At 36.0% G+C, this 27405-nt stretch overlaps 1 protein-coding gene across 1 annotated transcript in view; it reads right to left on the reverse strand.

Moving 5' to 3' along the window:
• Nucleotides 1–6239: 6239 nt before the first annotated feature.
• The window catches only part of LOC150109924 (F-box/LRR-repeat protein 5-like), a 335771-nt gene continuing 314605 nt past the window's right edge, over nucleotides 6240–27405 (reverse strand). The window contains exon 10 of the mRNA XM_090397314.1: nucleotides 6240–6368. The gene's annotated coding sequence lies outside the window, so the exon portion shown is untranslated. The remainder of the gene's footprint in view (nucleotides 6369–27405) is intronic.

Consider the following 27405-nt stretch of genomic DNA (forward strand, 5'->3'; position numbering starts at 1 on the left):
GAAATATGGGTCATTAATTAACCTAATAGCTCTTTTAGGAGAGCAATATAAGCAAGTAGTAAGACTTATACGTTGGTTAGACATAACTGGTAATTAGTTTACGGAATTAACAACGCATATAAAGTATATTAATTAAAGGTAACTTTAATGAATAACTTCTATATTTCGGCAATGTCACATTGCCATCTTCGGGAACATAAAGATATGGTATGTGCACTCAGGAACTAACACAAAGCAAATGAGGAAGAAAGCAAGAAACTAATATTGTTCCTAAAGTCCTAATGGTTCCCTCTTGCGGGCTAATTTGGTAGTCTTGGCAGTTGGGCTGAAGTTCTCATAATGAAAGTCTCCCAAATTTGGGGCAGTTTCATGCACCCAAATTTGTTGAGGTTAGGAACGTTTTTTAGAGCTGCTGAAGATTCTTTGAATAATCTTTCGTATTTAAACTTGCTGCGATGGATTATTTTTGTTTTCTTCCAACGAATTTTATGGTGGGTATCTAAGGCATGGTCTGCCAGCCCAGAGCGGCTGTACTGGTGAAACCGGATGTAGTCTTGGTGTTCTGAAATCCTGATATTTGTTGTTCTGCCTGTTTGGCCAAAGTAGGACAATTTGCAGCTGCAAGGGACCTGGTATACACCAGGTAGGTCTAGGGGAAGTGGTTGGTCTTTGGTAGAGCAGATAAGGGATGCCAACTTTTTATATGGTCTGTAACAGGACGTAAGGTCATATTTTTTGAGGATATTGGTTATTTTTTCAGAAGTGCCCTGGATGTAGGGGATGGTGATAGACTTGGTGTAATCTTTATTGTGGAGGGAGGGAGGGGGGTTGTGGTTAAAATCCAAAAAATACTAAAACCTGTAAACCACAACCCCCCTCCCCCCCTCCACAATAAAGATTACACCAAGTCTATCACCATCCCCTACATCCAGGGCACCTCTGAAAAAATAACCAATATCCTCAAAAAATATGACCTTACGTCCTGTTACAGACCATATAAAAAGTTGGCATCCCTTATCCGCTCTACCAAAGACCAACCACTTCCCCTAGACCTACCTGGTGTATACCAGGTCCCTTGCAGCTGCAAATTGTCCTACTTTGGCCAAACAGGCAGAACAACAAATATCAGGATTTCAGAACACCAAGACTACATCCGGTTTCACCAGTACAGCCGCTCTGGGCTGGCAGACCATGCCTTAGATACCCACCATAAAATTCGTTGGAAGAAAACAAAAATAATCCATCGCAGCAAGTTTAAATACGAAAGATTATTCAAAGAATCTTCAGCAGCTCTAAAAAACGTTCCTAACTTCAACAAATTTGGGTGCATGAAACTGCCCCAAATTTGGGAGACTTTCATTATGAGAACTTCAGCCCAACTGCCAAGACTACCAAATTAGCCCGCAAGAGGGAACCATTAGGACTTTAGGAACAATATTAGTTTCTTGCTTTCTTCCTCATTTGCTTTGTGTTAGTTCCTGAGTGCACATACCATATCTTTATGTTCCCGAAGATGGCAATGTGACATTGCCGAAATATAGAAGTTATTAATTAAAGTTACCTTTAATTAATATACTTTATATGCGTTGTTAATTCCGTAAACTAATTACCAGTTAAATATAAGCAAGTATTTATGTGTTTGTTATAAGAAAGACTGCAGGTTGGGTTTGATTCCTGTTTATGATGTGAGGAGCCTTTATCTGGTCTCTTTCGACTAAAGGTGAATTATTAGGTCTCATACAGAGGTATAGGGTTTTTCCAACCGGAAACTTTTTTGTCCATCAGGAACAGGCAAACCAGCCCCATGAACATGCACACATGGATTGCAGCCATGAAACACATATGACAATATGTGGAAGAGATAGGGTCCTTGCCACATATTGTTATGCCTGTAGTCAATAATGAGTTACATCATGGTATTCAACCTCCTGGATAGGAGAGGGCACATGAATGGGAATGGGATGGATTACTGTAGAAGTATGAAAACAAATCTTATTTGAGTATTTTTAAAAGAGTGGGAAAAAAGGATTCTGAAAGTATCCTTTTCTCCCTGTAACTTGAGAACAGTATATATATATAAAAAAAACTTGGGAACAGCAAAAAACAGAACAGTATAACGGACAAATAATATTTTAATTTTCCCCTATATTTCATCCTGATGTGCTGGTTTCCATAAATTAAGGAACAAAGAGAAAAATTTATGATAACTCAAATTTTGTACAATGAATTTTGATGCAATTTGATGAAAAGCAGTATATCAGATGTTCTCTCTCTCACTTTATATATATATATATATATATATGTGTGTGTGTTAAAGATACCAAGCTATTTTAAACCTGGTTTTACTCCATTTCCCAAGTAAGCAAATAAACAAGTCAAGTTTGTGCCTGCAAGTCTAGCTGACCCTACTCGTAGAGCAAGACCAAGGCAACTCATGGTAAAAGTAGAATAAGCTCTGATCACTAATCTCAATATTTACCCTTAATGCAAAGCACATCTCCTGGAAGAGATGTATGAAGCTTTGCATTAAAGGCAAGGGGCCCACTACCCAGACTGGTTCAACCTTTATTGAGGTCTCATCAGTGGGATCCAGGCTAGAAATCACTAGACAGAGCTCTGGGTAGTGGCCCCTTGCCTTTAATGCAAAGCTTCATACATCTCCTCCAGGAGATGTGCTTTGCATTAAGGGTAAATATTAAGATTAGTGATCAGAGCTTATTTTACTTTTACCATGAGTTGCCTTGGTCTTGCACTACGTGCAGGGTCAGCTAGACTTGCAACATTTGCAGGCGCAAACTTGACTTGTTTGTTTGCTTACTTGGGAAATGGAGTAAAACCAGGTTTAAAATAGCTTGGTATCTTTAACATTTATTATATCCAAGGTAAAATACTTTCTACACACACACACACACACACACACACATATATATATATACTATCAATAATTGTCTGGACACTACTGTTATTTGAAGTTATTGTTGCTCAAATGGAGCATCCAAAAATCAATGGTTGGCAATGTGATCAACAAATAGAGATGTGTAGCATCACTAGTGTAGGAAAACACCAAGGTCAGCTGCCAAAAATGACACAGGGACAGGAAGCTGTTAAAACAGGTGACATTCAAAAGCCAGTTAAAATCGGCACAGACGATCTGTGATGAGTTTCAGAGCACCAGTAACACCATGGTGAGCACTAATACTGTACAAAAAGGACTTATTTACTGGATTTCCACAGAAGAGCAGTGGCACACAAGCTGAACATCACAACAAGGCAGCTCGTCTGGCCTTGTGCAAAGAGCCTGTGAACCGGACAATTGACCAGTGGAAAATGGTACTCTGCAGCAATGAATCAAGGTTCACCTGTTCCCAGTCTGATGACAGTGTGTGGAGGCAGCATGGTGAACATTTGTTACCACAGTGTGTTGTACCCATAATAAAGTTTGGTGGTGGAGGAATAATGGTGTGTGTGCGGGGGGGGGTGCATTCAGCTAGTTTGGAGTAGGACTACTGGTCGTTGTCTGTGGCTCCATGAAGGTAGCTCAGTACCTTGATATTCTGGATGATCAGGTGCTGCTTAAACTGTGGAATTTTTATGGAACAGACCTGTGTTATTATCAAGATGACAATACCCCCATGTTACAAAGCTGAAGCTGTTATGGAATGGTATGAAGAAATGACAGCCCTGGTCTGCACAGTCCTGACCTCAACCTCCATCAAACACCTGTGTGATGATTTGGAGCAACGATTGAGGGTTCCAGAGCAGCATGTTCTCGATCTGTCGCTGAACTCAGTGCTGCTTTGACGGAGGAATGGAGACAAATTCCACCTGATGTTTGCTACAGATGGGTGGAAAGCCTCCCTCAAAGGGGGCAGGAGGTGATCAAAGCCAAAAGTGGACATATCCAATATTAGAGCTCACTTGTTGGTATCAATTGTAAATTGCTAAAGTGTCTTGACAATTATTGGTAGCAAGTGTATATAAGTGTCTGAATACTCCCACTGCTCTACATTGCCTCACCAATATGTTGCAGATACAGTCTGTAATGCTATATTAGCATAGGCACTTGGGCATTAGCAGTGTAGATATTCTTTGATGTCAAGATGAAAAGAGTTGAATCCATTCAAATGTGGTATGATAGTTAGAGCCCACAAGTTCGGTCATTCAGTCCAATTCCTACCAGGTTGTATGTGCCCCAGTCTATTGTCAGCAATATTATCATGAAGTGGAAGTGATGGAGTCACCAAATTGGTAGGCCAAAATCTGGACTGGTGAACTCTCAAGTGTGTTGCAGTAAATCATCACTCAGCCTACGAGATTATCATGAAGTGGAAATGAGATGAAACCACCAAACTGGTAGGCCCAAGAAATTGAGAAATTTGGACTGGTGAACTCTCAAGCATGCTGCAGTAAATCATCAGTCAGCCTTAGCAACCGTCGCAAATGACTTTTGGAATGGAAGCCAGTGACCTAACTATTTGGCAGGAGGTGCTTGCCCTTGGATTTCGTGATTGTACTGCAGCTCACAATCTCTTAATTACACCTGCCAATGTCCAGTGTCATCCAAAATGTTATAAACAATAATGTCATTGGACTGTGGATCAGTGGAAGAGAAAAAGATCCTGTGAAGCGGTGAATCATAGTACATAATCTGGAAATCCGACGGACGTGTCTGGACCTATTTTTCCTTATTTGGACTGGGCCCATTGGTTTCTGTGCCCAGATCTTTAAATACAGAAGCTTAACATGACATTTTGAACAATTCCATTCTTTCTACACTGTAATAGTTTGGAATAGGCCATTTCCTGTATCAGCATCATAATGCCCCTGCTCAGAAAGCAAAGGCCTTAGTTCTGTGGTTTGAAGACATGGAGGTGGAAGAACTAAATTGGCCAGCCCAAAACCCCCAACCTTAATCCTACTGAACATATCTGGGGTATGCTGGAGCAAGGTTCCATGCCAGACCTACTCACCCAACTAACACTCATCAGCTGTTCACATTACTACAGGAGGTATGGAAACAAATTTTCCAGCAGCAGTTTACCAGGACTTAGTGGAGAGCCTACCCCAAAGGGCAATACTATAATAGCAGTAACACTGTAACTGACAGCAATGGGAAATACAAACAGATGCTGTCTGGACACTTTAGGCAACCTAGCATATATAATTCATTAAAATTGCCAGCCTGGTTGGATGAGTGGATAAGACACCCACTCTCTGATCAATGCACTGTGGCATTGAACCCTGCCATAAGTTTGTGAATGCTTTTAGGTGGTAAATGATTACTCTGGAGCCTGAAATGGCTTGAAAAAGTTCTGTCTTTGGTCTCTTATGCAGGAGAGGGAGACTGGATTATCTAGTCCCTCTTGAGTACAACAGGTTTATAATGTTTTGAAAAGAAAAAAGTGACCCATTCTAAAATATTATTAACTAACAAATAAATTACGAGAATTATTTTGCCAGTTCATTTTCAATGCCATACCTGATTTATGGGTTACATAAATACATATTATTATAAATGTGTTCATAATAAAAAAAAAAACATATATATATATATATATTTGAAGTTTTAAAAGGTTTTTTAATTCAGTAAAATATATTATACAGCTTGAATGCATTTCATTTCATTTCATTGTTTTTGACCATTCTTTGCAAATCATATTCAAGCATTTTTAACTGTACAGAATGTACAGTTAAATATCCTATTTTAAATATTATACATGCCATTTTAAATTTTTATCTTTCTCTCATTCATACATTACACCATTCCACACTCACTTATCTTAAAGCACTAATGACAAGACAGCACAGATAAGTGAGTGTGGAATGGTGTAATGTATGAATGAGAGAAAGATAAAAATCTAAAATGGCATGTATAATATTTAAAATAGGATATTTAACTGTACATTCTGTACAGTTAAAAATGCTTGAATATGATTTGCAAAGAATGGTCAAAAACAATGAAATGAAATTCATTCAAGCTGTATAATATATTTTACTGAATTAAAAAACTTTTAAAACTTCAAATATATATATATATATATATATATATATATATATATATTTGTTCTTTTTTTTTTTTCTTTAAAAATTAACTGAAAATTGAGGAGAGGAATGAGAAAAACATTAAACACATGATAATGTAAATAAACTAGATATTTTCCACAAATATGAATGAGATTCCAATGTATAACTTTGGTATATATATATATGCACCTGACCCATTAAAATAAAAACATCACAACATTATAATTACTTTATTAACAAATCGATCATTCCATACAATGCTTCATTATGACTAGCTTTTCGATCAGCATCGCTATCTTTTTTCTTTCTCGCCGACCTTGAACTCGCTTCTCGGTACTTGAATTCTGGGGAAAAAAAAAGAATTACAAATATCTCATATAAACACATGATGCTATTATGTACATATTTTAATGGTATTATAAATATTGAGTATAAATTTTATAAATAGGCTTTAAAATTATGTTTTAGTTACATGATAAACACATTTTTTTTAAATTTATTTATTCAGCATTTTTTAATGCAATTGTTTGCCTTAGTATTATTGGACATTCAGTGAATACAAACAGAATAAGGGCAGACAGCATTACTAATGATTATAGATGAACTGGAGAGCATGTTTGTCATAAGTATTTCATGAGTGGATAAAAGAAGTATGAAGAGATCAAAAAAAAATCAAATTTCCTCTCAGTGTGAAATGAAACTGTCTTTTCCTGGCATCAAGATTAAACATGTTAGTGATACTATAAGGATACGGAGAGTGAAGGTGAAAGGTTTATTTTGATTGGAACAAATGATTTAGCAGGTGACGTGTGGTACATGAAAGATATGCTAATACAAAAAGAGAAGAGAAGAGCAAGAAAGTAAAAGTTGCAGGTCTGTTGTCATGGTATGATAGAGGCAAGCTGAGATGAGAGCTATGATTGTGAGTGAGTCAGTGCACAGACTGTGCAGGAAGAATGGTTTGGAGTGAGTTTGATCAGAGAAAGAATTTATATAAAATGGATGGCTTGCATTTGAATGCATTTAGGATCAGGAGTCATTGGAAAGCATTGTTCAGTGAGGGTTTGGAAGCAGACCATCAGGAAAACTAGAATGTCTGGAGGAGGGATGCAAAGTGGGAGGTTAGATCACATGATACTAAATGTAACACCCCAAAATTCGTAACTTAGGTGGGCAAAACAAGGTGTAGGGAAGTAATAGGATAAATGGGGATATTGCAGTTTAAGTATACTAATGCCTGAAATATTCAAATTAAAGGCAATACGTTTCTGGCATTGGTTAGATTAACTTAGCCAAAAGTTCTAAGCATTAGTGAGACTTGGTGGAATGTGGATGATATGTCACAGGAATAAAATGCAAAGGAGAGGAAAGAAGGAGCATGATGGGGGGGGGGGGTTGCTAATGATAGCAGAGGAACTGAAGCTGAAAAGAGTAGAAGTACATCAGGAGAACAGAAATGCAGAAAACAATTCATTAGAAAATATGATGTCAGATACAAGCCAATGGGATGGAATATGTAATTGGTTGCTGCAATAATCCAGTAGACTGAAGAGACAATGTAGATGACATGCACTGAAAAAGATTAACAGCACAACGAGTGCAGATTGAGTAATTATTATGTAGGATTTCAACTATTAGGGACATAGACTGAGAGGAAGAATGGTCACAAGAAGAGAAGGAAATGGAATTTATACAGCTGCTGAGAGATAATTATTCAAGGTAGCATGTAATGGAAGGGTCATGAAGTTTGAGAGTGCTGGATCTGATTATAGCATCAGAGAACTTAACAGTAACCACTCTAGCCAGGATGCCTCCACTTGAGGGAAGTAATCATGTAGTCTTGACCTGGGAGATTATCAGGCATGCAGAATTTTTTTTGTAAAGAAGGGATATGTGGAATTACAAAACAGGTAAGTAAGAAAAGCTGAGGAGTCAAATTTCAGCAATATCATGGCATAAGAATTTGGGTAGGGTAAGGGATGCTGGTGGTACATGGGGGAGGGTCGGTCAAGGAGTATTTAAAGAAAGCAGTATCAGAACTTATACCCAGAATCTTGAGGATAAATTAAACAGGAGTTAGATGAATAGTATTATTAAGCAGGAGTTGCAGACAAAGAAAAACTTGTGGAATGAATATAAAGGTGATTGGTACGCACATAAGCCAGGCACAGGCAAGAAAGAAGAAAGGCTAAAGCTAATTATGAGAAAAAGCTGGCTGATGAGGCCAAAAGAAACCTTAAAGAGTTCTTTTGCTGTGGCAAAGAGAGGAAGGAATGACTTTAAAAGCAAACGAAATAGTTAAATTACTGAGTGAGCATTTTGTAGGGATGTACCGTGTGGTGATGTTGCAATGCAGGATGTAGCACTAACTATTGGGAGAATGGAGGTGCTTAAAATATTGCTAACTTCAATGTGAACATAGCCATATTGCAATATTGCTATCTCAAGTAATTATCTCTCAATAAGCATATAAATTCCATTTCCTTCCTGCTATGCAAATTTGTTCCTTCCAATCCATGTTTGTGAATGAAGAGGTGAGTTGCATGAGCAGAGAGAATAAGAGAGAAGGAACACCGAGTGGACACTGTGTGAAAAGTATAGATAATAGTTTCAGGAGTAGATGTGTGCGTGTGCAAGAAAGGATTAAGACAGTAAGGATGTTGAGGTGATAATATTTAGGTCTATAGTACGCCCACAGATATGAGATCCTTCGACACTTCTGCGCATGTCAAAAGAAGGAGAATCCATTCCGATAATAGGGTAATCAATCCGTATTGTGGGATGAGTGTTTATTATTACAGGTCGGAAAATTAACTTCTCTTTTATGATCACTGCAGTTTTTAAAGTGATAACTATTTTGCTTGTATAACAGTTGGAAAATTTTATGTATAAAGCACGTGATTTCGTGTGTTGGTGACCAATTTGTACATCACCTTATTTCTTTTTCCCCTTCAACATGAATTGACTCTTCTTGGCAGGCAGTCTTCCAATGACAGCTGTCGCTTATGCGGTCGGACTATAGGAAGAGGGGTGTAGTACCAGTAATGATAGAGAGGAATAACTAACTTAAGCAGGGAACAGAGGCTACATGCGTATCGAGGATCTTGGATTTCATTATCTCATCAGAAGATATTGTTGTAAATAAAGTGTCACATCATCCTCCAGTTGGTGAAGGTGACCACAAAGTGATAACCTGGGTGATGGGCAGCTATATCAATACTTTTGTGAGAGAGGGTTTTTATATATGGAACTATAGGGCAGGTGATTATGGCAAACTCAGAAGGCAACTTGCAGAGATATCATGGAATGGGGAATTGCATGTGAAGGAAATCAGTGATGCTTGGTCTCTACTGAGGAATTATCTGGCAGAGGCAATGACTGAGTGTATTCCAAAGGTCAGGAGTAAAATGGATGACCGAAGAGGTGAGGTGTGAAATCTGGAAGAAAGAGGCATTGTGGAGGTGGCATAAGATGAGTGGAGATAACTGGTTACAAAGAGCAAGCAAGGAAGGTGACTAACTTAGTAAGGCCAGCAAAAGTTAGGCATGAACAGTAGTTAGCAAATGGCACTAAAAAAATCCTAGGGAGTTTTTTCAATATGTGGTCAGTAGAAGGAAGAATGATTATGGGAGAAGATGTTTGTCAGTGATAATGGGAGAATGATAAACATTCAGGATATGGTCATCATCATCATCATCAAATTCCTGCCATGTAGCCTCAAGAGGTGTACAGGATATAATAGTACTACATGAAAAAAATTGCATCATTACTAACTTCCTATCTACAATTTTCCTCCAAATCAGTCTGTTACTTGTCAAGACTCCAACATTATCAGATCTTATATTTCTATCGTCTAAGGCACTTTGTACTGTATCAATCCACCTATATCTTGGTCTTCCTCTGGGTCTTTTTGCTGCCAACCTGGCAGAGAACACTTGTTTTGCTAATCTTTCTTCACCCATTCTGTTTAAGTGACCATACCACCTGAGATTAGCTCAGCTAATGCATTCCTGGATGCTGAAAATGTCAAGTTCTTTCCTAATATCTTCATTTTTAATATGATATTGCCATTGATGCCATCTGTTCACGCCTATAATCTTTCTCAGGACTCTCATATCTGTGGTCTCTAGTCTTTGGTCAAGTGCTTTATTTCTGACCAAACTCTCAGATGCATAAGTTAAAACTCGTTTGAACAGTCTTGCATACAGCTAATTTAGTGTTCCGACTAATTTCTCTCTTATTCCATATGAATTTATTCAATTGACTTCCCACCATACCAGCTTTGCTGATTCTGTTGTCTATTTCTATATTTACTTTACCATCTTCAGTAAAAATCATGCCTAAGTAGCTGAAATGTTTCACTTGTTCCACAGGTTCTCCGTTCACAACACAGTTGACATTTTCAATGATTCTGCCTATTTTCATTGTCTTTGTCTTTTTATTGCTGACCTTCATACCATATCTATTAAAACAGTTATTCAATTTAGTCAGAGAATCTTGCAGACTTGTAGCAGATTTATTTAGAAGTCTGCATAAAGCAAAAAGGATTAACATCTCCAATTTTGATATCAGGTTTAAAACCACTTTCCTTCATAATGTAATCCATATAGATAATCAATAACAGAGGGGATAATGTACATCATTGTCTCACACCGGATTTAACATTAAACCATCTTCCTGTACTTTCTTCAATTCTAACTGCTAACTTACAACTCAAATAAAGACAAAGTACTGCTTGATATAATGCCCCATTAACACCATATAACTGTAGCATATTGAATAGCTTCTCTCTTGGCACCTTGTCAATTGCCTTTTCCAAATCGACAAAACTTAACTACAAATCTTTGTTATATTCCCATGCTTTCTCGACTATTTGTCATAAAGTGAAGATCTGATCCTGACAGCCTCTATTTAGCCTGAATCCAACTTGTTATTCACCCACTTTTTCTTGCACAATTCTTCTCAATCGTTTCTCAAGTATACTTGCATAGATCTTGCCAGGAACACTCAGTAGGGAAATAATTCTCACATTCAGTTTTATTTCCCTTTTTATATATGGGTACTATGAGAACTCTACTCTAATCATCGGGAATTCGTCCCTCTGTCCACGCTTTCTGAACTATGCAATACAGCCACTGTAAGACTTTTATACCACCATACTTCAGCATTTCTGGTCGAATATCATCTCCTCCTGCTGCCGTTCGACATTTTAAGCCTTTGATGGCTTTTTTACTTCAAGTATGGATATGTATTCCTGACTGCATGCCTGGTCTGTGTTTTTTACCACTATGCTGTCATCACTGCTTGTGTCATTTAGCAGTTTTTCAAAGTAATTACTCCATACTTCAAGGATATCTTTTTCTTCCGTTTTCATGCCACCTTTATCATCTCTAACTTCTTTTACAGCACTCTTTCCTCTTCCTAAGCTTTTCAACAACCTCCAGAATATTTTGCCACCTTCTTGATATTTATTTTCTATATTCTTGCCAAAATCCTCCCATGAGTTTTGTTTAGCTAGTTTTACACACTGTTTAGCATTCTTGCATTTGTCTCTGTATTCTCTAAGAGCACAAGCTGACTTATTTGCCAGGAACTTTTGATATGCTTTCTTCTTTTTCTTCACTGCCTCTTTAACTTCCTGTGTCCACCATGGAGTTCTAATTTTTCTATCCTTGCAGACAACTTCACCACATGCCTCTCTAGCTGAATCAATCAGGGCTTTCTTCAAGGCTTGTTACTGAATCCCCAAGGTTTGATTCCTGTTCTCAAACACTTTCATTTTTTCTTCAATAATCTTTGTGTATTTTAGTCTGCAGTTCACATCTGAGAGCTGCTCAACTTTTATTCGCTTTAAAACTTTCTTACATGTTATTCTTTTCAATACGAAATTCAATTTTATCCTGTTCAAGACTAAATAGTGATCACTTCCAATTTCAAATCCTCTGTACACTCTAGTGTCCTGCACCAGGGAGAAAACATCACTATCAACCATAACATAGTCAATGGGATTTTTCTTATTCCTTGCCTCTTTTCTCCATGTGAATTTGTGCACATTTTTATGTTGGAAGATGGTGTTAGTAATAACCAGTCCATATCCTGAGCAGAAATCCAACAGATATTTGCCATTATTATTAGCTTTGATCTTTTCTCCAAATTTTCCCAAAATATTTTTGTATGTCTCACAATCATTTCCTACTCTACTATTCAGATCACCAACAAGGACCAACTTTTCCTTTTTCATTGTGTCAGTTGCTTTTTCTAAAGCCTCAAAAAATTCCTCCACTTCTACCTTAGTAGAACCTTCTGTGGGACCATAGGCACAAATAAGTCTCATTATCCAGTTCCCCATTCTCATATTTGCCCACATTACTCTACTTGAGACTGACTGCTATTCAAGAAGATTAGCCTTGTATTTTGTGTTGAATACTATGCCTACTCCTTCTTTTCCTTGATCGTCATTGCCTGAATATAACATTTTGTATTTATTGCTCAGAAAGATTTCACCAGTTTTTGTCTTTTTTGTTTCAGTCACCCCTATTATGTCGATCTGGTAGTTATCTAATTCCTCAGCTAGCTCCATTTCTTTGCCATTCAGGCTTCTTATGTTGATAGTACCGATCTTTAACTCTGGTGATGTTGAGTTGGGGTGTGTTTTTAGATTTGTTCCAGTAGCTGACTTTTTGCTGTTCACCCTGGTTCCTTGGTGAAAATAATGGGGACCTTGTTTAACAGGGCAATGCCCTAGCTGGCATGAAATTTTGTCATGTTGTACCATCATTTTTTATTTTGGTTTAACCAATAAGAATACAATTTGGTCAGCTAAATCCCAAATTGCCAGTCTATCCTCGTTCATTCAGCATCCAAGTAGATACCCAACAGGGTGCACCACAAGAAGGTGAGGATTGGACATTAGGTCAGAAGCCCTGGCTTCTGACCTAATGTCCAATTAAAGTCAGTTCTCTGCATTCCTTTAAAGGCTATGTGGAGGTCTCCTCTCAGTTATATAGCTTTGATCCTTAAGAATCCCCTGAGGATATAGTAGAGGTGTTAAATGAGCAGTTCTTTAATGTATTCCATCCTTATGATTGTAACATGATGCAGAACTTGAGAGCTGTGGGTATGGGGGGTAGGAACTACTGATGGTGAGTGAGCAAGACATATATAATGAATTGAATTAAGGAATTAACAACCTTTAAGATACAATTTGAATATGAGACTGAAATTATCTCAGGTCCCAAAGGAATGGAAAGATGGCAAAATTGTTCTGTGGAGATGATAAGATTAAGGCTTCAAATTATAGACCAGTCTGCTTGTCTAGAGTTGTGGTCAATGTGCTGAAGAAACTAGTGAGGACAAGGATTCAGAACTAGGTGAAAAGCAGTAGAATTCTCTTTAATGGTCAACATGGTTTTACTAAAGGAAGATCATGTTTTAGCTATCTGCTTACTTATTATAACAAGGTGGTGAACACATTGGATGAGAGGGATGCATATACCATAGTATATTTAGATTTTGTAAAGGCTTTCGATAGATAACCACATGACACTAGTAGTTAAATTGGAATAGATGGGGTTGGATAGTAGATTAGTGCGTTGGATTGGAGATCGGCTGTCTGATTCGCATGAACAGGTTGTGTATGGGGGGTGGGGGTGATATCCCAGAAGAGGAAGGTCACTAGTGTTGTGCTTCAGGAGTCTGTTTTGGAGCCATTGTTGTGTAATTTGTAGGTAAACAACAGTGGAAAGGGCTTAATGGTGATATACAGTTGTTTACAAAGTTGGGAAGAGTTATAAGTAGAACAGATGTTGTAGAGGACCTAAATAGACTGTCTGACTGAGTGAGTGTGTGGGGATCAGTTCAAAATGTAAGGTTTTAAAATTTGGGAAAGCAGAGCATAGGATTGGTGAAGATATTTTAGGAGACGAAGGATTTGGGGGTGGTGATGGATAGAGACTTGAAATTTTGTGGACATTTTGCTAAAATTGTGAGAACAACACACAGTGGATTATGGGAATAATGTGGAGAACACTGCTGTGTAGAAGTAAGGATGTTTTGATTCATTATACAAGACTTTGATCAGGCTGCATATGGGTTACTATGTACAGATTTGGTCACCAGGTTTTCATAAGAATGATATGTTCTAGAGCAGCGTTTCCCAAACTGTGGGCCACGGTCCCCTTGGGAGCCGTTAGTTTTGTTGAGGAGGGGCCATGAAATAATGAAAACAAATTTTAAATGTTTTAAGACTAAGTAAATTTTTTTTTAATCTTAAAAGAAAGGTATTTAATTTTTATTATTTTTTATATTTTAATGGAAAAATTCACACTTTGGTGTTGGTTCACAAATTTTGCTTCCTGCGTACTTCGGCGCTTAATGAATAGTAGTAAATATATGCTTATTCATGTAAATTTCATTTCAAACATATTGATAAAAAAAAAAAAAAAAAAAAAAAAAAAAAAAAAAAAAAAAAGCTTACAAAGGCAAAAGCTTGTGCTCATTTAAAATGGCCAAATTTTTTGCACTTTAAATTAATGTTTCATTGCTAGTGTACACAGGTGTGGCAATGTGTGGGAAAGAAATACACCTGGTGTGTATGTTTTGTATTGAATATAAATACAATAAATATTATAATAATATATGTCTGTATTAGGTTTTTTTTTTCCAATGGGGCTGTGAAATCTTTTAATGTTTCCAAAGGGGGCCTTGACATCCATAAGTTTTGAGAAGCACTGTTCTAGAGGGTCCAGAGACAATTGACTAAATTGGAATCCAGTCTTTGGAATGTGGAATATGAGGACAGATTGCAAGAATGCAAATTACAGGACCCAACAGATAGAAGGAAGAGGGGGGAGATATTATCGAGGCATATAAGTTGGAAAGGGATAATTACCAGATTAGCATGGATAAGATTTTTCATAGAATATCTGGAGACATGAGGGGTGGGGGAGAATGAGAGGCAATCCCTGGAAGCTGTATAAGGTGGGTGTGAGCAAGGGGGTAAGAAGTAGTTTTTTGCATGGAGAGTGGATGGTGATTGGAATGCATTGCCTAAGCAGGGACAGTGAATACATTTAAGTCAAGATACGATGAGCTGTGCATGTGAGAGTGGGATATTTCACAATGAGTCTTCGACTCCATGGAGGTATGTTGATATGATAATAATAATAATAATAATTGAAGTCACTCATAATAACCACTCAACCTTCATTCATTGTACTAATTTACTGATGTAAGTCTTCTAGATCATTCTTGGAACACTCTGGCCTACAGCTGCAACCAACTGCATTTTGTTTTATTGGTTTTGATTTCTCACCAGACTGTTTCAAATGAACAGCCATCCTTCTGTCTATCTCCTATTCTTTTGGGCTGTAATTCATCTGATATTATCAGTAGTATTCCCAACCCCATCTTATCTTCTCTATTCTCCCTGAAAATACTAAACCCTTCACATTCTATCCCTGTAACTGCTAGCCAAGTCTTACTAATGCCTATAACTTTTGACAAGATTTCACTAACCAATATTAAAAACTCCTTTCTCTTGTTACTGATACTGATGGCATTAGAATATAGAAACTGTAGTATCACTTTAGGCCCCATCTACCTTTACTTCCTGAATTGACTACCCTATTTGATGTTGTTGCTTGAGCGACTAGATTTCACATTGGTAGTCATTCTCAGACTAGCTCATCTCATGGTGTCTACACACACCTAAATCCACCCTAAATGTTTAAGTTTTCTTGACTTTGTGCTGTAGCACACTCTCAGTGAACAAAGCTCTTTCTCTCTTTAGATGCCTGACAGCAAAACCAATTAAGTTCTGACCAGCAGCATTATACAAATCCTTCTTTCCATCTCAAACCATAAGTCCACAAACTGTATGTTATTCTATTTTGCACAACCTACATATTGATTCATTTACTATTAGCACCTCCTTACTCAGTTCACCTGTTTCACAGCGTATCAAGATACTTATTTTTTTTTTGTTTCATCTAACAACTCCTTTTCATCCTACATCATAGAATACTTCTCTCTCCTTTAATATCATTAATACAAACCAAGACAATTAGTTCTTTCATCTTACCTTTCTGCATCTGGATGGAATAGCTAATATAATTAATGTTTGAACCAGGGAAATGATTTTGTTATATTTTATTATTATTATTACAGGCAACCAGAAGAAGTCCTTAGACTCATCGAGGGATGTCCCAAACATCATGTCAAGAACTATCCAACATTTGCACAGTATCTATCATACTTTGCTTTCAACTCATTCACATGAAGGCTTAACACATTGTGTTAAGTCATGGCACCCACAACATATTCTGGCAATCTATATTGAGCAAGAGTGTGGTTAACTGGAATGATTTTTTTTCTTGGAGGGTGGTAAATGGGCAGAGTGGGGTGTCAGAGGTGTTCGAGTTTCATTAGTGAAAAACTTTCATGAGAGTAAGGAGAGGTATGATGCATATTGTGTGAATAATTGGTCTTCTGTTGAGTCATCTGACTCTGAGGAGATACCTGCATAAGGACACAATGTGTTAAGCCTTCATGTATCAATTAGAGTACTATATGCCTAAAGCAAGATGAAATCTATAATGAAATTTTTTTCTCTGGAGCCTTTGGAAGTGCCTCAATTAAATGTTGTATATTGTACTTTATTTGTGAGTGATTATAAATTCATGACCCTTTTATGAAATTAAAGAAAGATACTCTTCATTAACTCATGTGATCACTCTTAATATTTTCAAATCATTGATCACATCTGGCAATTGAGGCCTTCTCAACAAGCTGCAATCTTATTGTCTTCCTCTTGTCCCTCTGTGACTAGATTGCTAGCTTCATTTCATTAGATTCTTTTTTCCCCCATCAATGCTGGAATGCATCAGTGGTTTGGTACTCTCACTCTTGCTCTTCTTTCTATACATCAATGATCTTCTCTTTCTTACTTCAAATTCTATCAACAGATTTGCTGCTGATGATAATACTCTACATCCCTGTTCTTCATTTGAGAAACCTTTTAATACTCAAATGATTCAAGCTTCAAGATCTTCTATAACCAGTATCTTAAACATGATCTTGCCATTCTCAAGTATTACAAAGATAATAAAGCAAAGTTCAGTGCTATCAAAAGTGGTTCTGTATTATCATCCAAAAAAAAAAAAAGACCTCTTACTTTTGATAACTTTCTGATTTCCAGACAAGATTATTTATTTATTTTTTCTTTCACTTTTTGGGACTGGCTTTTATACGTAGCTTATCCTGACATAGACATATTACATCCATAGCCCTTTTTGCCTCCAAACAACTTGGTTTTTTGTTCAAAGCACTGTTTCTCTCCTGCTCAATTCCTAACACTACACAAATCCTATGTCTGACTGACATTAGAATATTTTTCTTATATTGCACTCAAAACAAACCTCCCTAAGAATTCTTGAAGAGGACAATCTGTCTAATAAGAGTAGGTGATCATTCTTTCACAGGCTACCTCCAAATACTTTTTCATAGATGTTGTTTTTCATTGGTACTTTCAACCAAACTGGCCACTATCATTCCTCTAATCATGTAAGATTAGAGGAATGATAACTAACTTCTCATTTACTTTCTTCAACCCATGGACCACCTGTCCCCATAATGTTTTTTTCCAATAAATGTAATTCCCATTTTTTTAAAGAAATATGTTATATTTCGTAACCAATATTTTGTGTTATGTTTTGTGACCTCTCATGTGCATGCGTGGGTCAATAAAAACTTGCTTGGTAAAAAAGGATATATGAGTAGTATAATGGTCAAGTGAGAGATAAGACAGACTAAATAAATGAATAGGAAGAAATTAGGAGAAAAATATGATAAATAAAAGCACAGAGTAAGTGAGATCAACTGTTAAAGAAAATCAATTTTTTATTATATATATTCTTCTTATATATATTTCTTATGTTTCTTCCCCATGCAAGCAAACAAATTTATTTGTAGCTTGAGCTTCATTTCTTTGGAATTTAACACAGTGATTTTGAAGTGCACCATCACTGCATCATCATCACAGATGCAAATATATTAATATTAACCTATAATGTTAATATTCACAGTGAAGAACTTATGGAGACAAAAACACACATGTTGAAATAATTACTTTATTTATAATTAAGAAAATAATAGCCACTCATGATTCCAAACCTTTAATGATTTGTTCTTAATGGATATTCCAAGAAAAAGTTACCAGAATTTTATTTTCAAACCATCCTTCTCTCCATGATCTGAACATCCACTAAGAGTTTAATCATCACTCTGTGCATTGGTATTCTACGTGGGTGGTCTGAAAAGTTCTCAGCCTAACAATATAAAAACAAATTTATAATTTCAAAATTATTTTTATTTTTCAACATAATCTCCCTTAAGAATAATACATTTATTCCAGCGATGCTCCAGGGCCATTATCCCATCCCTGTAGTTGTTCTCAGTAAGATCTGCAAAATACCTCTCTGTAGCTGCAATCACCTCTTGATTCAGAGAAAAAAGGTGCCAAGCGAGGGAGAGTTTTAGTTTTGGGAAGAGATAGAAGTCAGAGGGAGCCAAATCTGGGGAATAGGGTGGATGTTCCAACAATTCATAGTGCAGATCCCTTAATTTTTCCATTGGCAAAACACCTTTCTTGGCACATTGTCCTGACGAAAGATGATTTTTTTTCCTGCAAACCAGGTCTTTTCTCAAAAATATTCTAGTCTGGTTAAAAGATTGGAATAATATTCCCTGGTTATTGTTTTACCCTTTTCAAGATGATTAATAAACTAAATGCCTTTAGCATCCCAAAACACCGATGCCATGACCTTGTCTTCTTTGGCGCTGAACAACCAGCTTCTGTTCACTGTTTTGACTGCTGTTTGGATTCTGGTGTGTACTGGTGAATCCCAGCCTCATCCATAGTAATAAACTATATAGCTAAACTAGTAATATATATATATATATATATATATATATATATATATAAAACGGTGTTCAAGTAAGTTATGTCTGATGCACAAAATCAGTTTTATTCTTGTTAAAACACTCCAAGCACTGTTCAGAAATTTTCATGCACGTGTGTTTTTGATCTGCACAGCACCCATCTTGTGCAAAGCTTTTTCATTTGCAATTCTTCATACAATGTATCCTATACGTTCTTTTGAAATGTTTGTGGTCTTAGCAATTTCACGTACTTTGACTCGCCGGTCATCCAATACCATATCATGCACTGATCAATGATTTCTGGTGTTGTTACACTTTTTGGACATTCTTCACGTGGATCATCCTCAAGGCTGGTACGACCAAGTTTAAACTCAGCAGCCCATTTCTTAATTGTCCAAAACGAAGGCGAAGAGTGCCCATAAGCGTTTGTGAACTTTGAACGAATTTCTTTTGACGTTAAACCTTCTTTTACAAAGAATTTTATAACTTCACGATACTCAATTTTATCCATTTCAAGGGATACAGACAACATTTGTGTTTCAGGCAACTGTATAAAACAAAATACTTGATAGAATGACTTGCAATTTCACATGGATGCTTATGACAGATGTATACCAACTTAGAAAAAAAAACTTTGCCAATAGTGTTGCTATGGTCGAGGCTGAGAACTTTACAGACCACCCAACATATCTATTAGGACTACTGCTCTTTTCAAAGAACATAACATTGAATTGATTGAAAAATTACTTTTCAATCAATTCAAACTGTCTGCATCCTTGTCAGATCTCCTAAGGAGATAGCACCCTTTTTACAAACAACCAAATATTCTTCTAGTTTGGCCTACATTGGGCAAATAACTGTAGATTTCAGGTGAGAAAGAAGAAACTTGATGGAGATGTTGAACACAAAGAGAGATCTGGTCTCATCCACAGTTTTTAGTGAAGATGGTAAATTACATATATAAATAGACAACAGAATAAGCAAAGCTGAACTGGCTGAATAAATTATATGGAATAAGTGAGACATTATCCAAAACACTAAACTAGCAATACATATATATATATATATATATAAAACGGTGTTCAAATAAGTTATGGATCTGAGAGCTGGGTTAGAAATAAAGCACTTGATCAAAGACAAGAGATCACAAGTATGACAGCCTTGTGATGCTAACTTGACTGTTAGCATTCAAGAATGTGTAAGCAGGGCTAATGTGAGGTGATATGCTCACTTAAACAGAACGGGTGAGTAAAGGCTAGCAAAACAGGTGTTTGATGCCAAGATGAACCCCAGAAAGACCTAGAAGGAAGTCAAAGATCCTTGTAGATTGATTCAGTCACAAGTGCCCTGAAAGTTGAAATATTAGATATAATAATATTAGAGTGCTAAATAAGATAGAATACTTGGGAGGGAAATAGTTGATAGGAGATTAGTAATAATGTAAATTTAATCATGTAGTGCTGTCATAGCATCCTGTACACCATCTTGAAGGTATATATCAGAAACTGGTGATGATATCTCAACAAATCTAGTTCACCGCTCCAATGAGATTTTAATAAAGATCAAAACAAGCAAATCAACAGTCTGCACTAAGAAAGAAAATCAACAGTCTTCCGGATAGTGACCATTTTCATAATTCGTGGCAATATAAATGTTTGAAAACAAATGAATGTGTGTGTATGTGAGTGTGGTGTATTATGAGAGAGAGAGGGAGGAAATCTGATGTAAAGTTAACTTTCTCTATATACAAGCAGCCTAGCTGCGATGAAATTTCACATGTAAACCTTGTGTGCATATGCACTGGTAAAGGAATAAAATTTCTGTTTATAATTTAATTTGAAGTCTCATGTAGCAAATAATATTTTTGAAAGTGCAAATCTTGTACTGCTTTCCAGTGATTATTGAAATAACTGAGATCTAAGGTATTATAGAATTTCATAAGTAACTTCCAAACATCATGCAAAATCAAATCTTAATATTTCTTAAAAATGGCATGCTAAGTTCAAAAAGTGTATTTTAAATACAATATTCTAACTAGGTAAATTAAACATGAAAACAGACAACAGAATCAACAAAGCTGGTATAGTAGGAAGTAAACTGAATAAATTTATATGGAATAAGAGAGAAATTAGTCAAAACACTAAATTACCTATATATATATATATGACAGTACTGAAACCAATTTTAACTTATGGATCAGAGAGCTGGGTTAGAAATAAAATACTTGATCAAAGACTAGAGACCACAGATATAAGAATCCTGAGAAAGATTGCCATGACATCGATGGTAATATCATATTAAAAATGAAGACATTAGGAAAGAACAGCAAAACAAGTATTCTCTGCCAGGTTGTCAGGAAAAAGACTCTGAGGAACACCAAGATATGGGTGGATTGATACAGTAAAAAGTGCTTTAGAAGACAGAAATATACGACCTGATAATGTTGGAGTCTTGACAGATAACAGATCGATTTGGAGCATTATTGATAGGAAGTTAGTAATGATGTAAGTTCTTCATGTAGTAATATCATAATATCCCATACACTCCTTGAGGGTATGTCAGGAATTTGATGATTTGATTATTTTCTAACTATATTTAAAATACAGTTGGTAATGTTGAAATATAATAAATTTAGTTTAATCCTTTATCCAAGTGTGAGCAAACATTTATAATATTATTATTATTATTACAGTTGGTAACATTCACCCTCTTCAAAATTTCTTCTTGTTTAGATAACGTAATTTACCGAATTTAGCCAATGCAAACCCACCCACCCAATGGTGTCTTCACTTTGTCTTGTGATTGGGAGCTTGCACATTCCTAAGATCCTTCAAGCTACACTGCTGGTAGTATACCAGGACCTCCCACACCAGACTATAGGAAATAACATGAAAGGAAATATTGTTGTTTGCTGTTGGTGCAAAATTAGGTAGAGTAATAGTTAATCAAGGCAATCTGGAGAATTTGCAGGACGATTTAAATAGGTTGTCGGTATGGGAAAAATTTAATGGATGCCAGTAAAATGTTGAGAAATGCATTGAACAGTTATGCATTTTGGGATAAATAGATCACAAGTCGTGTACACATTGATGACACTGCACACCAGGAAATAGATGAAGCTAGAGATTTACAACCACCTGTAAATCTCTAGCCTCATCATATTGCTAAGGTAGCCCATAAGATTACTTGGCTATTGAAGAATACATTAACAAGTAGAGATAAAGAAGTTGTTATTCCTCTTTATAAGGCCTTGATACGCCCACATCTGGATTACTGTGCTCAAGTCTGATCCCCTGAGTTTCTTGGGGGATGACAAAGCAGTGGAGCAGATTCAGAGGCAAGTGACCAAGATGGTGAGTGGTCTGTGGAATGTTCCCTATGATTATAGATTGAAGGTGTGTGGATTGCATTATAGAATTTCATAAGTAACTTCCAAACATCATGCAAAATCAAATCTTAATATTTCTTAAGAATTTTTTGCAACCAAATAATGTTGGTTGATAAGAGAAAAAGAGGGGATATGATGGAAACATTTAAGTTGCTTAAAGGGTTTTATAGGATAGATGCAGGAGAAATGTTTCAGCACTTGGCTAAAGAGACCAGAACAAGGGATCATTCATGGAAGCTGAATAAAGGTGTGGTTAGTAGAGGTGCGAGAACAGGAATTTTTCTTGGAGAGTGAATGATTGGAATGGGTTGCCAGAGTCAGTTGTGAGTGCTTTGTCTGTTAATGGGTTTAACTAGAGGTATAATAGATCGTGTGGATAGATTGAGTCTCCAGCGATAAGTCTTCGAACTCCATGGAGGTGCACACATAATAATACTAATAATATTATTACTACATGAATTGTTCTACTAAATGAATAACGTATAGTGTTATTCATTTAGATGTGAATTAGAATCTGAACTGAACTAAATGGGAGAAATTGTAACATTATTTCCTAAATTGTATTGTATATTCATGTATCTTATTTGTTAGGTAATAAAGTGTTATTTTATTATAAAGAAAAAATAATATTATTATTGATTTAAACATAGGATCATGAAAAGTGAAATGAATATATTCAGCATTCCTATTGCATGTTAACAGAAAAGAAAATGATAATGTAAATCAAAATAAACTGTAAACTGAAATTGAAAAAAAAAAAAAAATATATTATTGTATAAATCAAGTGGATATTAAATCCCACATTATTCCAAAACCGAATACAGAAACTATAAAAGTTTCATACAAAATTTGACCAGAGAGCTTACAGGAATACACTCGCCGATATTTACAAGTTGCCCTAACTGGACCTTATAGGAGAGATGATCACTTTGCCCAAGCATTCATATTCGCCTCCTATTAATCCATTTTGATAAGGTTTCAATGGCCTCAGAGACCAGGCAGAAACCTTAAGACAGCAAAAACTCTCAATACAATAAAAAATTATTATTATTGATTCAAAAAATAGCAATGTGAAAAAGTGAAATATCTCCATTAAGTATTCCCTACTGATAACAAAAAATAATTTGTGAATTTAAATGAACTGCAGATTGAAATATAAATGTAAATGATAAAATGCTGAAAAAAAATATGTATATACTTATATAAGATTATTCCACAATCAATATCGTTAATATGAAAAATATCTCTCTCTTAACACATCAAATGAATCATAGTAAATACAGGCAGCACTCAGTTTACGATTCAATTTACGTTGATTCACAATAACGCTGGATGCCTGCGCATGCTTTCTTACTGTAGTGTGGTCTGACCGAGAAACGATGCTAGCAGGCATTTCCAACATTATAAACATTCAGTAAACACTCTAGTGTTTGAGTGTTTACCGAGCAACTATGACGTATATGTATCAAACCTAGTTTTACAATTCAATCTACCTAATTGTTCTATTTAATATTTTTAAACATACATACATATTTAAATTGATAAAGTACATAATTACATACCATGCCTGATAAAAGAAGTGCAGAAAAGTTAGCAGAACTTGGTGTTAAGAAGGCGCGGAAATCATTCATACTTGAAAAGAAGATGGAAGTGATTCGAAGTATGGAAAATGGGCAGACGTGCTATTGTCTGTAGAAGTAAGAACTTACCTCCATCGACTGTTACTACAATTATGAAAAATGCACATAGAATAAAACAGTCTACGCAACAATCTACAGTAGTACTAAATGCAAAACATGTAAATTATAGCAGGGGTAAACTTCATGAAAAAATGGAAAAATGATTATCATTATGGGTGGATGACTTGAATCAGAAAAACATTCCTCTGATGCAGGGTGTTATAACTGAGAAAGCAAAAACAATTTTTGAGGATCTTAAAAAGAAAGATGGAGGCAAAGAAACTTTTTAGGAAGCAAAGCTTGGTTCATGAGATTTAAGTCTTGAAGTAAGTGCCATAGTGTCAAATTATGTGGTGAGGTGGCAAGTGCAGATGTTGTGGCAGCGGCTGCTTTTCCTAAAGAATTTCAAGACTGTGTAGAACAAGGAAGTTATCCTTCTGATCTCGTTTTTTTAATGTTGATGAGACTGGGCTCTAATGAAAAAAATTGCCATCACACACCTTCACTTCCTGTGAAGAACGTTCAGCTCCATTTAAAGCTGCAAAAGATAGATTTACACTTTTGTTGGGTGCAAATGTGTCCGGAACTTTGAAGCTTAAACTAATGTTGGTATATCATTCACAGACACTACGTGCCTTCAAGGGTCTAAAATTCATGCTGCCAGTATATTGGAAATAGAACAAGAAAGCTTGGGTTGGGTTACACAAGACGTTTTTATAGATTGGTACACAAATTATTTTTGTCCTACCGTGCTTCGCTTCTTAAAGAAAATGATTTGCCAGCCAAGGCATTGCTTCTCTTGGATAATGCCCCTGGACATCCTCAAAACCTTGCTGAAGTAAGAACACCATTGGATGTCAAGGTTGTTTACATGCCCCCAAACACAACATTGCTTTTGCAACCGATAGATCAGGGAATTATATCAATCTTCAAAGCCAATTACCTCCATATAACATTTATGGAAATGGTAAGTCTTGGACACGTCAGGAAAAACTATTAAAGACTATTGCTGGTCATTTGATATTTTGAAGGGCATTAACAACATCAAGGCAGCTTGGAATGAAGTGTCAGCAAAGTGTTTAAAAGGAGCAATGGCGAAAACTTCTTCCAGCATTTATGCACGACTTTGAGGAATTAGAGCAAGCGGAGAATGTTACTGAAGACATTACCAAGCTTGTGCAAAATCAGCTGTAATATCGTCGATTGGACGATATTACAGCTGAAGATGTGAGAGAAGTCTTAGAGAGCCATGATAAACCGCTTTCCAATGAAGACTTAAAAGAATTAGCCAAACAATTAAGTCAACATCCATAGGAGGAGAAAGAAAATGAAGAAGATCCTCTGAGATATAAAAACGGCCAATCAATTTACAGCGTATCCTTGCAAGCATAGAGACATTTACTCATGAACTCTGCGAAATGGACCACGATTGGGAACAGAGTGCAAACATGAAAAGGAGTGTAATTGCATCTATTCGACCTTACACTGAACTCCTTAAAGAAAGAAAAAGAACATTTGGCAGTAAACTGGATACTTTTTTTAAAAAAATGCAGGTGATCCGAAACCAGGAACTTCAACATAGAAATATGTAATATCTTTTTGAAGTTTCATATTTTTTGTATATAATTTTGTTTTGTTTTCGTTATTAATAATTTTATTTTAACAAATATATATGTATGTATTATCAAAGCTTTAAATATAACTTTGTACCTCCCAATAAAATTGGGTTAGTTTTACACTCGTTTTTTCAGGAACAGTGAGGCATAAACCGAGGGTTGCCTGTACAGGTGAATATCAAACAGGATTCTGAAGAAATAGGTCCACAGTTGCCCATATTTTTACAGTAAGAAAGATAACAGGAAAAAAAAATGGGAAATATAGTCATTGTTTACACCCAGAATTAGTGATACTAAAGTGGCAGTAATAAGATAATAAATTTAATCAAAATTTGCACCACTGAAAGCCAAAACATAGTATTTGCTAATGGAATTAGATCTGAACCATTTTGCTATTAAAATGAACTGAAACAAGAGGATGTCCTTTTGATCATCCTATTTGACTTAGCTTTCGAAAAAAGTATTCAAGAAACTAGAAAAGATAACTCAAGCAGAACAGTAGTATTAGGATATGCAGATGATATATTCCTAGTTGGGGAAAATGGTGAAGACATTAGAATAACATTCAGAAAACTTAAAACTTCTGCTGAAAAAACTAGGATTACAAATCAAACCAGAGTGAAACTGAATATTTAAAAAGTATGTAAAAAGAGCAATCAAGGGGGGGGGAAGTGATACTAGTTCACCTCCAATAACTGAAATTTAAACATAGTACTTCAAATATCATGGGACACTGATTATTCAAGATAATAAAATTTGTCCAGAAACACAAGCTAGAAAATATGCCTCACATCATTATTTATTATTTTCCAAAATTCTATCAAGCTGACTTAAAATTGACATATACAAGGGAATCACAAAAGCTATGGTTTTATATGGAGCAAACTTGGAGCATAACAAACCAAGATGTAAAAGCTCAGATCTTTGAAAATAAAATCCTCAAAAAAATGTTTACACCAGTAATGGAGAAGAAGACATAATCAAGAACTATATGAACTCTGTAGATCTCCATTTCTATCTGATAAAATCAAAGCTTGCAGATTCAGATGGCTGGGTATATGGAAAGAATGGATGAGGGGAGAATGGCTAAACAAGCATTCATGAAGAGGCATGATAAAAAAGAAGCAAAGGAAGATCAAGGCAACATTAGGAGAATAACATCCAAAAAGACTTAGCTGAGAATGGAAACCTGAATGGCACTGGAAGAGTTCAAGATAGAAAAAGATGGAAGAAATTGTTACTAGCTAAGGAGATTGCTAAGAACCTTAGAGGTTCAGCAAGCTAAAGAAGAAAACCAAATGCAGATTTTGTAGATAACTGAATATTTTTTTTTGGAAAGGCCTGCAAGATTCCTGGAGACCTCAGAAAGCTGAAGTTATCATAAAGATTGCTGATACACCAGTTTTGTACTGATACACCAGTATTGTAAGGTAAGCAATTCTAATATTAAATCTTAATAAAGGTTTAATTTATATAACAGGGAAACAGTCTGCATTTTGCATTTGGTACGAGGAGCCTGAAGAAATTATTTATTCATATGAGGTTTGGAATTATAAATAATATAATAAATATATATTATTACAGTGATACTGCTGGGCTTTGCAAAGGCTTTTGCTAGGATACATGGAATTCTAATCAGTAAGCTGCATCACATGAGGGATGGATATACGGTTGGTGAGATGAAAAGGAGGGTGGTTGATGGAGAGATGTGTGTGAGAGAGAGAGAGAGAGAGACAGAAGTTTATTCAGGAGTAGACTC

This window comes from Typopeltis vanoorti, chromosome 1 (assembly GCF_054136105.1).
Source record: "Typopeltis vanoorti isolate ZY-2024b chromosome 1, IOZ_Tvanoo_1.0, whole genome shotgun sequence".
NCBI classification, from domain to species: Eukaryota; Metazoa; Arthropoda; class Arachnida; order Uropygi; family Thelyphonidae; genus Typopeltis; species Typopeltis vanoorti.